The sequence below is a fragment of the Microtus pennsylvanicus genome, chromosome 6 (genome assembly GCF_037038515.1).
Source record: "Microtus pennsylvanicus isolate mMicPen1 chromosome 6, mMicPen1.hap1, whole genome shotgun sequence".
Classification (NCBI taxonomy): domain Eukaryota; kingdom Metazoa; phylum Chordata; class Mammalia; order Rodentia; family Cricetidae; genus Microtus; species Microtus pennsylvanicus.
In genome coordinates, this window is record NC_134584.1 from 120,134,320 (window position 1) to 120,148,033 (window position 13,714).

General features: G+C 50.3%; 1 long non-coding RNA gene across 1 annotated transcript in view; it reads right to left on the minus strand.

Moving 5' to 3' along the window:
* Positions 1-11,054: 11,054 nt before the first annotated feature.
* The window catches only part of LOC142852993 (uncharacterized), a 31,085-nt gene continuing 28,425 nt past the window's right edge, over positions 11,055-13,714 (minus strand). Inside the window, exon 3 of the long non-coding RNA XR_012911046.1 lies at positions 11,055-11,929. This is a non-coding gene — a long non-coding RNA (uncharacterized LOC142852993). The remainder of the gene's footprint in view (positions 11,930-13,714) is intronic.

Consider the following 13,714-nt stretch of genomic DNA (forward strand, 5'->3'; position numbering starts at 1 on the left):
ATGTGGCAGCCACAGTCAGGAAGCTCAGCTCCTCTTCCCCTTTTTAATTCAGTCAAGGACCCCGTCCGGGGAATGGTGCCACCCCCTCTCATCTCATTAACTTCATCGCCATAATCCCTCCCAGGCCTGGCCAGAGGCTAAACTAATCTAAATAATCCCTCACAGCTATGCCTGGAGGCCTGCCTCCTGGGTGACTCCAGATCTGGTCTGCTAACGACCTGTGTTGGTTGACCATCACCATAACCCTGAGGTCACCAGTTCTGTGGTTGGTTACAGACCCAGCTTCTCCACTCCCTGGCTACAGGCCTTGAGGAAAAATGGAGTAGGGTTTTGGAGCCCTGGTTTCCACCCATGTAAGACAGAGGACAGCAGTGCTTGCTCTGGCCGGGGGTGGGGTGGGGGGGTATGAGGTGTTGAGGAGACCAGGTAGGCCAAGATCCTGTCAATCCTGTCACCATGATGGGTCAGACAGGGCTCCCTCCCTGATCGACATCTTTCACTTTAAGTGGATATATGGTGTGTAACAAGCCTCCCCCGGTTCAGTGGGTACAGCATCAACCATTTAAATCCATATAAAAACACAGTAGCAATGCCGGAGAGAGACTCTAGATTGGGGTCAGTGCTTGACGAAGGTGTCCTTCCTTCTTTCTGATCTGATGCTGTTAAGCCAGGGTTCACAATCACCATCACCATCACTTGTCTTCCTGAGGGTGAATGGTAGACACAGAAGCACATACCCACCCTCTGCCAAGTGGGGCTAAGTCACACAGCAACTCATTTGTGGGATCAGCTTGCCAACCCCACAGACCATCCGGACACCTAGTGCTGTGATTTAATACATCCCCCAAATTCACAGGTGGGAACCATGGGACAGTATGAAGAGGTGGGGTCCCAAGGAGGAGACTAGGTCATAAAAGAGGTGTCCTTGTGGGTGGGATTAGGGCTTGAGGGGGAGTCCAGTCTATTCCTGTCCTTCCTTCTGCCGCCCAAGGACATAGCACGTAAGGTGCCATTTTGGAAGCAAAAGACCAAGCCCCCACTAGACATAGAACCAGCCAGGCACTTCCCAGAATCCGGAACTACGAGAGAAAGAGAAGCAATTGTTTATTTATTGTTTATAGATTATTCAGTTGTAGCAAGACAGAAGAGTCACATGGGATGCTCACCTTGGGATACCACACTTGCTTATGAGGCAATCACAGCCAACCCTGAGATGGAAGTCCAGTCTTCAAGGAAACACCCTTGGAGGCCAAAACGTCCACCAAAGCCACCAAGCCTTGTGCAAAGTAGCACAGAAGCTCACAAGAGCTGGCCGTCTCCACTCTGTGTTCTGATTGAACCTCTTTCTTTCCTGGCCACTGTGTTCAGAAACACCGATGTCCCGTTTGCTCCATGCAAGGCAAACATAAACTTACAGAGTCATCTCGGGAAAATCTGAAATATAAGCTAGCTACAGGAGGTTGGGAGAGGGCTCCGTCTGTGCAGACATGAGGACCTGAAATTTGTATCCATCGTCCATATTAATAGCCCAGCATGGTGGCACACATCTATAATCCCAACAGTGGGGAGGCAGAAACAGGAAGATCTGTCTGGGACTCACTGGACTGTCAGTCTAGCTGAATGGATCAGCTCTGGAATTAGTGAAAGACCCTGTCTCAAGAGGAGAGTGACCAAAAAAAGAGTGGACATGGACCTCTGGCCTCCATGCAGAGGCATACACACACACACTCACGCACGCATGCACGCACACACACACACATACTACTGACAGCCGTTCGTCTGAGGCATCCAAGGCTGAGTTCTGATTTTGACCCGTGCCCAGGAGAGGGTGAAATGGGTCCTGGCCCCCTCACAGCAGCCCCGTCTAAGCTCCATGAAGAGTCACTGCCCTTCCCAGCCACTTCCTGGCTGAAGAGCAGCCTCACCATCGGGAACTTCATCATAAGTCAACCAGGGGGCACCGTCTCTCCTGGGCCCCCTCCGTTGGGCCCCTTGGAGCAGGTGTTCCCCGGGCGAGGTCTCAATGCTTACATAACCCTGGTTCCATTTGGAAGGATGAAAAATCACCCCGCGGTTCACTGTAAACAGGCTTAGGATCACCCAAACACACTGAGGAAAGGTCAGCAGATTATTCATGAGCCTCTCCTGCCCCTATGTCCCTCCACCCCACCCCAGCTGCAGACATCCTGGTACCCACCCTCTCAACCTGGCCATCCAGGGCCTGGTGATCGGGGTCTCAGGTCTCCTCAGCAGCACTGAAGGGCCCTGTCTTGGCAACCATTCCCATAAGAAGAGGCCGGGGGAGGGGTACAGGAAGTTACTAGAGAGACTGCAGTGAGTAGAAGCTTGCTCACGGAAAGGCCATCTTTCACCGTGACAGAAACGGAGCTAGGAACTCAGAGGGAGGGGCCAGAGAGTTTTGTTCAGGGGAACAAGGTCTCAGCTGTACACCAGCTAACGGCGCCCCATAAAACCTTCACACCATGCTTGGAGCGTCCGCAGGTATCTCCCTCAGGCTTGAGACACTGGTGCAGGCCTATCTTGCAGCTGAGAAACCGAGCTAGGCCTCTACCTTGTGGGTTCTGTGTGGGTGCAGTGGGTGCAGCTGGATCCCCTTCCAAGATGGTATGGGCAGAGGGCTGCAGTTATAACCAACCAGGTGAAACCTGAGACGTCTGAGTGTCCCATTCGGAAATGGAGATGTGGGGTCTGTTGTAATGACTGTAGGCCCACAGTGAGGCACACGTTCTGCTAATGCACAGAAATGCTCTGTGGATAGGATCCCATACAGACAGCAGAGTCATCTGGGAACTTGTTGGAATTAGTCTGGGTGCCACCCAGCCCTCCTGAAATGCCAGGGAAGGTGGGTGGGGAAGGCTCTGCCCATGCGCTTTCGTTTGCTCGTTTTTGTTTTGCTCCGTGTGGTGTGTGTGACAGGAGGGTGCACATCTGTTGCGAGCGCACATGCACAGGTGTGTAGGCTAGGCTTCCTGGCCAGCAAACCCAGGGATGCCCCATCTCTTGTCTCATAAAGCAGGGCTACAGGTGCGAGCAATCGTGTTGAGATTCTTGGGAATGGAACCCAGGTCCCATGCTTCCATGAGAAGCACTATCCTGACCGAGTCACCCGTGTTCTTTAAAGCTACCTGGTGCTGTTGATATTCCACCCCCTCTGCAAGCTAAGGCTTTCCACGGGGTCTCTTTGGCCTGACTCAGAGGGTTAAGATGGACAGAATCTGTGTAAGGAGGTTGGGCCAGTTTTTCATGCACCATTGTATCAACTCCAGTAACAAGCAGAGGGCTAGACAGAGGATTCCCCACCTCTTCCCCTGCCCATTGGGCACCTTGCCCAGAGAGTCATCAGGCCATATTCCGAGACCTCCCATGGACTCTGGCTGAAGTGGGAGACAGGTGGGTGGGATTCAGGATGCCCTGTGAGTGCCCAGAGAGCACAGTGTTGGCCCAGCGCTTATGCTTGGACAGCAGGTTGTGGCAGGAATGATGTACCGTGAGGGGAAGCGAACGTGAAGGACGGTCTGGGGGTTCTGACTAGAGATCCAGATTATGAGGAGAAATCAGAGAACACAAACAGGGCAGAGGTAGCTTGGGGTGAGTACAGCATCCTGGGCCACTGTCCCCCACCACAAAACAGGTTACGTAGCCTATGGGTCCAATAGTGTGATGGATTCTGCAGACCCAGAGTATCTATAGTCGTATCTGTTCTTATTTCTTCACCTATGGTGGTGAGACACTCTGACCTTCTGCTGGCTTTAGAAAACAACAACAAAAAGTGCAGCCCACCTGGAATGAGTCAGCAGTGGTCCAGGTTGTTACCATGAAGATGGAGCCAGGGAAAGCCTGGCACAATGGAGGCTGCGATGAAGGTAGGAACAGGAGCATAGCCGGGTCAGGGCACCTTCTGTGTGTGCTCCTTACTCTCATCTCATTGTTCCTACTACAGAACTGATGGCCACGCATCTCAGTCTGGCCCAGGTGAGGCTGGACACAAGCCTTACTGGGGGACTTGTTTAGGGACCCAAAGTTCATTGGCACCAGCTTTGGCTTGCACAGTCCCTCTAAGGCAGAAGAAAAGGGGTGCTCATGGGTGGGTACCTGCTAAAGAAAGCACACAAAGCACAAGGAGGTGGCTTAGGGCACTGTCTTAGCTCTTCCTCTCCGGGAAGAAAGAAAGGAAAGCAAGAAGCCATCCACATGGATGAGCAAGCCTCTGCCACCTACTCCAACATGGTTGTACAGACCACACCCACTCTCAGCCTTAGTTAGCAAGCCCTGCATACAGACACAGCTGACATGTTTAAATTCGGGCATGTAGGATTTGTTTACATCCAGTTTTACACCCTAGTTTACATCCAGACTTGGCTCTTCAACATCTGTGTGACTTAGGAAAAGTTATTCATTTCTTTAAGTCTGCCTTCCTGTCCACACAGCGGGATTGGTAGGACATGGTTTCTGGGAGACTGGAATCATGGCCTCCGAAAGTTACTCTAACGGCATCTGATGGTGATCCGAATAGCGGCGATGGTGATGAATGGTGAAGGTGGTAGTCATGGTGATGATAGCAATGTTAGTAACGATGATGACGGTGGTGATGGCTTTGAGGTTATGATAATGGTGAATGCTAGCCTTAGGCTTAATCCTACCGCAGGATCACCTCCTTGGAAGAAGAGGAGGAGAGAAAAGAGAAGAAAGAGAAGGAGTAGGAGGGGCATCATGGTTCTCTCCATACTTCCCCTCATCTTAGTTAGGCACAATGGATCCAAGAATGTCTCCTACCTGGTTCCCACACCAGCTTCACTAGATGCCTTTCAATGCCAGCTCTGATTTACTTTCTGAGCAGCTGGTCCCTTGCAATGTACCGTGGGGCATAGACGACCTGGGTCTTTTCTCATCCTACACAATGTTACTGTAAATACAGGACATGTGGATTTGTTCCCAGTTATGACTGTACAAAACACCGATGGATAGTGTATACTCGTTTTTGGGAGGGTTGTTTTGTTTTTCAAGACAGGGTTTCTCCATGTAGAATCCTGACTGTCCTGGAACTAGCTCTGTAGACCAGGCTGGCCTTGAACTCACAGAGATCAGCCTGCCTCTGCCTCCTGAGTGCTGGAATTAAAGGTGTGTGCTACCACTGCCTGTCTGCACACACTCCTTTTTTAACCACTCCAATCCAGTCTCAAAGCTGACCTTCCTACATTTCACATACAGATGGATTCCCTAGACTATTCCAAATCCAAACTTCAGCTCTTTGAGAAAAAAAAAAATTCCAGGCTGACTGGGTAGTTCTGTAAAACACCTTGAAAACATGGTGGCATCACCCACCTCACCCCTAAGCAATGGTTGCTCTAAGAGGAGAGCCCCAGGCTCTGGAATAGGGAGGCCTGCAAGCCTGAGATCAAGTCCTAGCACTGACCACTTGAGTCATGTGGCTTTGAATAAGTCACTCTGCCTCAGTTTCCCAACATGTCCAAAGAAGTAGTCATGATAATACTTGCCTGGGAGAACTGAAGCAATTAAATGAATAATAAATCTCTGTATGTTTATTTGAGAGATAATTAGAGGCCCAAAGAAATGCCAGCTGCAGACCCCTTAGCCAGGGTTGGTTGGAGTGGAAATAGATGCAGTCACTATGGAAGCCAGTTTGCAGGTTCCTAAAAAGCTAAGAATAGCCGGGCGATGGTGGCACACACCTTTAATCCCAGCACTAGGGAGACAAAAGCAGGCGATCTCTGCAAGTTCAAGAACAGCCTGGTCTACAAGAAAAAGTTCCAGAACAGGCTCCAAAGCTACAGAGAAACCCTGCCTCAAAAAACCAAAAAAAAAAACAGAAAAACTAAGAATGTGACCCAGCTCATCTATCACGGAGATATGACCACAACCATGTTCATCACGGCTCAACTGACACCAATAGCTAGAAATGCAAATGTCCAAGATGCCCATCAACTAATGAGAACGTGGGACATACACAGGACAGAATTTTATTCAGCTCTAAAGACAAATAAAATTGTGATGTTCTCAGTATGGAGCTGTGTGCTGGCTAGTTTTTTGTCAACTTGACACAGCTAGAGTCATCTGAAGGGAAGGAACCTCAATTGAGAAAACGCCTTCATGAGCTCCACCTGTAGACAGTTTCTTAGGGATTGACGTGGGAGTGCCCAGGCCATTGGGGGTGGGGATACCCTTGGGCTGGTAGTCCTTGATTCTCTAAGAAAGCAGGCTGAACTAGCCATGGAGAGCAAGTCTGTGGTAAGCAGCTCTCCTCCGTGGCCTCTGCATCAGCTCGTGTCTCCAGGTTCCTAATCTGTTTGAGTTCCTGTCCTGACTTTCTTCAGTGATGGATTACAACATGGAAGTGTCCACCAAATGAGCCCTTCCCTTCCCAGCTTGATTTTGGTCACAGTGTTTCATCAGAGCCATAGAAACCCTGACGGAAACACACCGGAACACATCAGGCTGTGAGATGATCCAGGCCCAGTGACACAAACACCACGTATCCTCACTTTTGTGGATCTTAACTTTGAGTTTTTAGATTTGTGTATCTAACCAAGAGTGTCTGGAGAGGTCAGAAAGAGCTCGTGAGTGTGGGTGGGGATAGTAAAATGTGATAATAAGCTAAGGGGGTGGGGTAGCAGAAGTTAAAGTGTTCCACCTGGGTGAGTGCTGGGAGATGGGAGAGAGGCAGAAGTGGATATGTTAACCAAAGTCTAAGGGTGCATGGGAGGCCTATGGCAAGCCATCATCACCATTTCGTCATTTATGCCCCGGCAATGCTGAAGTATGCATGGGCAGCCCGTTTATGGTGGCTCTTCAGTTGTTCCTATCCTGGGCAGTCCTGGATGCTTGTGTTATTGTCACACCCAAGCTTCCAGTCTTCCTTTATGCTGTCTCTCCAGCATCTTTTGGGCCTTCCTCTTCGCCTTATCCGGTGCACTCCTCCAAGCAGAGCTAACTTTGGGTATCTACTAGCATTCATTCTCATAACATAGCCGAAGCATCACTGTATCTTGTAGTTTACTTGCTTCTGTAGATGGAGATGTTTCTTAATGTCATTGTTATGCAGCCTATCTCTTCATGTGACACCTAGAATCCTCCTGAGACATGGCATCTCAGTCACATTCAGCCACTGTTCTGAGGAGCGTTTCATTGTCCAGGTTCCGGAGTTGTAAAGAAGGCGGCTCAAGACAAGTGTCTCATATACTCATAATTTTGTTGTTGTCGTTATGTCTCTTGCTGACCAAACCTTTCCTAGTGCCTGGAATGCAGCCCTTGCTATCCCTATCCTCCTCTTGACAAATGAAATAGTTCCCTCTTTTGAACTGAGATTTTCTCCCAAATAAACAAAATTGGTTGTTTGCTTGAGATTCTGATTCTTTATTAAATGATCAGCTTAAGACAATCGTAGGAGTGTTGCAGGGATGCGTCTTCTCATCGCTACTCTTTAACATATTCCTGAATTAATAATAGCAGCAGCCCTGGAGGATGAGGAGATAGGCGTGCAGATGGGTGGTGTGTGAATGAATAACTTGCATTTCCCCGACGATACAGCACTACTTGCTGAAAGTCGAAATGAGCTGCAGGCCGCGGTAAATAGAGTGGTGGAAGTCAGTGAAAACCTTGGTATGGGGCTGGAGAGATGGCTCAGAGGTTAAGAGCATTCATTGCCTGCTCTTCCAAAGGTCCCGAGTTCAATTCCCAGCAACCACATGGTGGCTCACAACCATTTGTAATGAGGTCTGGTGCCCTCTTCTGGCCTGCAAGCATACATGTAGACAAACTATTGTATACATAATAAATAGATAAATATTTTTAAAAAAAGAAAAGAAAACCTTGGTATGAAAGTAAACACATAATGACCTGGATTTCCCAGTGTATGAAGTGACTCGGTTTCCCCTCCTTCTCCACCCACCACAGAGCCAAGTAAATACTCTGAATCAAATCCTATGCAGGTTCAGCAGTCCTCTTCAATGCACATTCGCCACCAACTTGGGGCCAAGACTCTGAGTGACAATGATGGGAAGGCCCCCACCATGCCTGAGGAGAGCTCCGGCCACTCCAGGAGGTTCTGCAGTAACTCAGCTGTCAGTCCGTCCAAGGCTTCATTCAACCACGTCAACGGGAAGCTCCGGGAGGAGGGGCCGTGACGTGAGTCACCACAGCTCCTCCCCACCACAGTAGTAATGCCAGCCTCCACCATGCCAAACCAGGGGCGGGCGGGAGCTGCGAGTTCAGTTTATGGGTCTCTTGGGCCGCTTTCGGGTCTGTATCGTCAGCAGGCCGCGGGTCAAATCTATTATGACTGGGCCTTTTCCAGCCCTCAGTGGTTGGAGGCAAAACCAGCCTTACAGAGCCACTCGTCCCACGTCCCTGGCTACAACTTTCCTCGATGACACTCCTACCTCAGCACTTCCTGATGGTCATCTGCCCAGCGCAGGTGTGCCATGACCCCCAAACCTTCCCCTTCCTCTTTTCCTAACGGGATGGGTATGAACGGCTGCCAAGAGAGATGATGGGTCTTCCTGAACCCCATCCGCATACTGAGGGACAGCAAGAGTCAGTAATGACCAAGTACACCCCAGGAGCTCAGGCCTCAGGCGGACCCTCAGCTTCTACTTAAGAACCAATGCCTCCCAGACATTAGTGAGAGATTCCGGCGAGAGAGCTGTTTCCATGGCTGCTCACGGTTGTCAGAGGAGCCACATGAGAGGGATCAAAAATGAACTCTCCACGATCACCACGCTTCCTGTTCAGTAAATATGGGATGTGGCCAGGAATTGATGTTGTTCATAGTTATTTTTAATTAGCATGCAAGGTAACAGGTTCTGAGGGATGAAGTTCCATGCTAGATAGCTTTCTTAGTGCGTGTAGAGGTCAGAGTTTGATACCCAGTGCTGGAAAAAGAGCAGTGGGCTTTACTGTGGCATTTCTATACTAACTCTGTCTTGGTGGGCCTCCTCCCGACTCAGGGAGCCTCTACTAGGGAGGCTAAAGGGGGAGGGCACAGAGTTCAAGGCCAGCCTGAGCAACCGAGGCAGCCTGCGCCTGGATTGGGACATGGCTGCTACCCATCAGGTCAGGGACACCCTCCTCACCCTGCCTGTCAGCCTAAGTCATTCCCAAGGCCACTTCAGGTTTCCTAGGACCCCCCCATGTCAGGTGGAGATGTTTGGGGTCCCCCAAAGCCAGCTGCTGAGGGGCAGCACACAGGGTTCACTGCCTATGCCTGGGAGGAAGCCAAGAGCTGCCTTCGGCCCTTTTCACTCTAAAATACTGCCAGCTGCCAGCAATCTTCATAGCTGTCCACAGCCATGAATGTGGTTCAGGCCCAGATGCTTGAGCAGATGTCCGAGTGCAGGTGCTCTCTGGGATGGCATCTGAGGTCTCTACTCTAGCGGTGCATGATGGGACTTCCTGCCCCCTTCTTTCCTGACACCTGGAGACCCTGGCCGGGAGGTGCCAACTCCACATCCCACTCATGGACCTGCACCTTCTACCACCAACGGGAGAGGGGCTTCCAAGGCCAGCCGTGCCATTAGACTTACCATAAGCCCTGGGTGGCCTCCAAGTACCAGGCAGGGTTCTCACAGTGACAGTGAGAGAGCTGGAGACCCAGGAGAAACAAGACGACGTCAAACCTTTCCTGGCTGGGGCAGGGACTGCAGTAACCTAGCGGAAAGCATCTGATTTAAAGAATGAAACTTAGATGAAAAAAACCACAACTCTCGCCTCCCATGAGCCTATCATTAAAAAAAATGCAGTTGTTTATTAAAATCAAAATGTTAAGGATGGAGATGTGGCTCGGAGAGTGTAAGGCTTGCCCAGCATGCATGCAACACTTGGGTTCTATTCCCAGCACCACGAACAATACTGGATATGGTTGCAAGCGCCTGTGACTCCAGTACTTGGGAGGAGGAAGTAGAAGGATCAGAAATTCAAGGTCATCCTGTGTGCTCCTGGCCAGCCTGGGCTACATGAGATGCTGGCTCATGGCTAGCCTGGGCTACATGAGATCGTGCCTCAAAAGATAAGTCAAAACTGTAAAACTCTGTAAAAAGCAAATATCAAATTTTTTTCAAAGGACAAAATATGACCTAGACTTTATAAAACCCTTACTGGCTGGTCCATCCCTGATTCTAGTCCAGGGCCTTAGTAAAACTTTATTTATTAAAAAAGAAAGAAAAGAAAAGAAAAGAAAAGAAAAGAAAAGAAAGGAAAGGAAAGGAAAGGAAATCAGGCTGGTCAATCACAGCAGATAAGGGTTTAGCACCGTAATTTTTGCTCCTATGCTAAAATACCATTTCTCTCGATGGCCCAGATTTCAGGTATACTTCTGTTCGTTTTACTTAAGCTGCTGGAGACAGGCCTCAGGGACTTGGTGCTCAGTAACACTCTGCCACCAGGCTGCACCCTCGGCTCTCTATTGCATTCTGCAGGTGGCCCTGCCCTGTGCCCCACTTCCTGAATCGGCCTGGGTCGATACATACCACATTTGGGGCTCATGAGCAGCAGGGCTTGGATTTGGGGGTACAGCCATTGTATTCTGGGTTCTGCCCTGCTTGATGAGCCTGCATATTTGCAGAGAACCTTCTGGGGTCCATTCTGCTGACGGGGCACAGCCTTTGCCAGGGTTACTGGCATCAAAGCCTTTCAACTTTAACGATGTATGACATTTTGGAGACAAAATACGTTTGGGCTAATCATATTTTAATAGCCCTACCTTTTTGCACAGCCCTCCTGACCAGTGCACAGTGACGTTCTAATTTCCCAGCTCTGATGAGCCTCATTCCAACTAGGCATTCAGTTTCCCCCACTTATAAATTTCTCTCCCAGATGTCGGATGCCAGGGAACTCTCCAGAACAACTCCACAAATATAGTATTTAATATAGGATGTCAGTTTGGGTGTTCCACTCAATTTCCTGGAAAGAGCTTGAACCGCCTCTCCTTTTGGGTGGGACATCCAATCAGCTCCGTACTCCCAGGCTAGGGGAGTGCCGTGTGATACCAGGCAACTGAGCGCTCTCGTTTCTGAAACACAAATTTGGAGCAGATGTGAGGACAGAGTGTCATTTATTTCCAAATGCAGCCATTATCAGGCAAACAAGGAAAAAGGACAGTCATCAGGGGCCAAGCTTGTGAGCCCCTTCCCTCCACCGCACAGCAGGCTTTCTGGGAAGCCCGCCCACCCACCTCCCTCAAAGGAAAGGCAGGCAAAGATTACTGGCATGGTATCCCACTCTCTGCTCCTGAGGAACAATGAAGGTAAGATGCAGAGGCTTGGAGCAGGTCTTCCACACGACTTGGGATTTCATTTTATTAAGGAAAAGGTCTCATATAGCCCAGGCTGACCCCAAGTTCACTATGTAGCCCGGGATAACCTTGAATTTATGCTTCAGCCTCTACCTCCCCAATGTTGGGATTACTGGCATGCTCCATCACACCGTTTATGCCATCTTAAGAATGGAACCCAGGGCTCCTTGCATGCCCCACAGGAACTCTGTCAAACGAGCCACATTCCCAGACTCCGACTTGGAGTTGGAGAGCTACATTATTGGGGTGCAGACACACGGAAGACGTCAGTAGTCTCCCGTCAGCCACCCCAGCTGGAACCCAGGCTCATGAATGTCCTCTGTTCAGCTGTCTCTTCATTTCTTGAGGTCACCCAGTTTTTTGAGCCTCGAAGTTTCTGTTCTTGGCAGAGGTTCCCTAGTAACTTGCTGCTGCAGTAAGCTGGACTTACCAGAGAGAGCCCCGGGGCGCTGACGCGGGTGGGTCAGAGAAGTCTGGGACCAGAGTGGACGGTTGTGCCACAGGCGGAAGCAAGATGCCAACAGGCAGTCAGTTGTACCATCCCATGAGAAAATAATGGGTCCTGAGTGGGGTCCTGAGTGGGGTCCTGAGTGGGGTCCTTCTCTGTAACAAACAAGAGAGACAGAATTAACAGAGCTTGGAACTAGAATTTCACAACAGGACAGTGAACTCCTGAGCCCTGCATGCTCATTCTGGGCCCAAGCATAATTGAGGCAAGAAGGCAACAGAGCCTTCCCAGGAATCTGATATGGAAGTAAGTGTCATGACATCAGAAGGTTGGGGTCTAGTCCTAACTCTTTCGGGCCTCTGAAAAACGCACTTGACCATCGAGGCCTCGGTTTCCCAGCGTCAAAACTAGAAGTGGGCCAGAGGAATTCCAAGTCCCTCCTAGAGCTCAGATTTCTCCCCTCTACGTTTGCCAAGGACAGAGGGTGAAGACAAGGCTCTTTGTCACCTTCTTGCCATGACAGAAGGCAACCTGAGTCCTTTGCATGTGGAGACCCCACGTGGGACTTTAGGAGCCGCAGCCGCAGTTCCGTCTGGTGGAAGTGTGTGGGCAATTCCTGACTGCCTCCTTGCCTCTTGGTCTGGCTGAGTGTTCAGGAGTAAGTCTGCCCCTCACAAGACTATGGAGCCATCCTCTGCACCCCCATAACAAGTGACTGGACCTCCCATCTGCTGAAGTTTTTTTGGGGGGCGTCTATTGCTAATTCAATCGTAGATGATCCCACCTCACAGCTGTCTGCCGTCACTGGAGTCACCTGGGACATTCTCTGCAAGGCCCAGCCTGGTGTTGGACAGGATGGTGGGATCTTGAAATGGCCCAGGCAAACTGGGGCAGAGTCAGAGAGCCCTTGGCTGCTGGGAAGGTCAAGTCCTCTGTGTAGATCACATGTCCTCACCCTTACCATGGTGAAATGAGTATTACCGAGCCATCCCGTTATACCCTGACCCATCACACACCATGGGACTGAGCAGTGAGTCCCAATTAGCCCTGTGTCCGACCTTCTGGTACACCATACACACATTTGTCCACTTATGGAAGCCCTTTCACAGCCCTGGCTGGGACACACGGGAACACAGAAATAGTCCCTGTAACCAGAAATATGGACAGCCCAAAATGAAACCACATTTCCCAGCTCCCTTGCTGGTAGCTGATGTTATCTGACCACAGTATAGCTAATAAGACCAAGGTAAGAATGTGGTCGCCTTATCCCTAAAACATCAAACAAACCCCTACAGCTGACTGGAGTCCCTACTCTTCCTTCTAGGCAGTGCTATTTCCTGCTGACTGGAATAGAGGATACACAGCACTAAAGTAGCCTTCTTGTGTGCTGAGGCGTAAGGTCCACACTGAAGAACAACCAAATAGAACTGTCTTGAAGGTGCCATGGAGGAGAAGTATCAGAGCCCTGTGGCCTTGGTGTGAGAGACAGGGGAGTCTTCGTTCTTGCTTCTGTTGGTTCTTTTGCTGTTTTCACCTGGAGACCACTGACATCCACCAGAGGCCACAGTGGGTGTAAGAGGCTCTGGCTACAGACAGAGTGCTGCTGCTGTAACTGCCCTGTGGGGACGCTCTGGACCCCTAGGGACCTGAGAGGTTCTGCTCTGCCTTATGAAACAGACCTGAGACACCTGTCCCGTGTCAGAGGGAAAGGTTGTGAGCCTCTGATAAGATGCATGTCATCCTGTACAGGATAGAGGAACCACCTGAGTGTGAGGGCAAGTCCTGACCACAGCTCCAAACCAGGGTGGGGGGGCACAGTGTCTGTGGTGCGGTGCTCATGGCACGGTGCCCAGTGTGGTGCTCACCGCACGGTGCCCACAGCATGGTGCTCAATGCACAATGCCCACAGCTTTGTGGTCACTGCACGGTGCCCAGCGTGA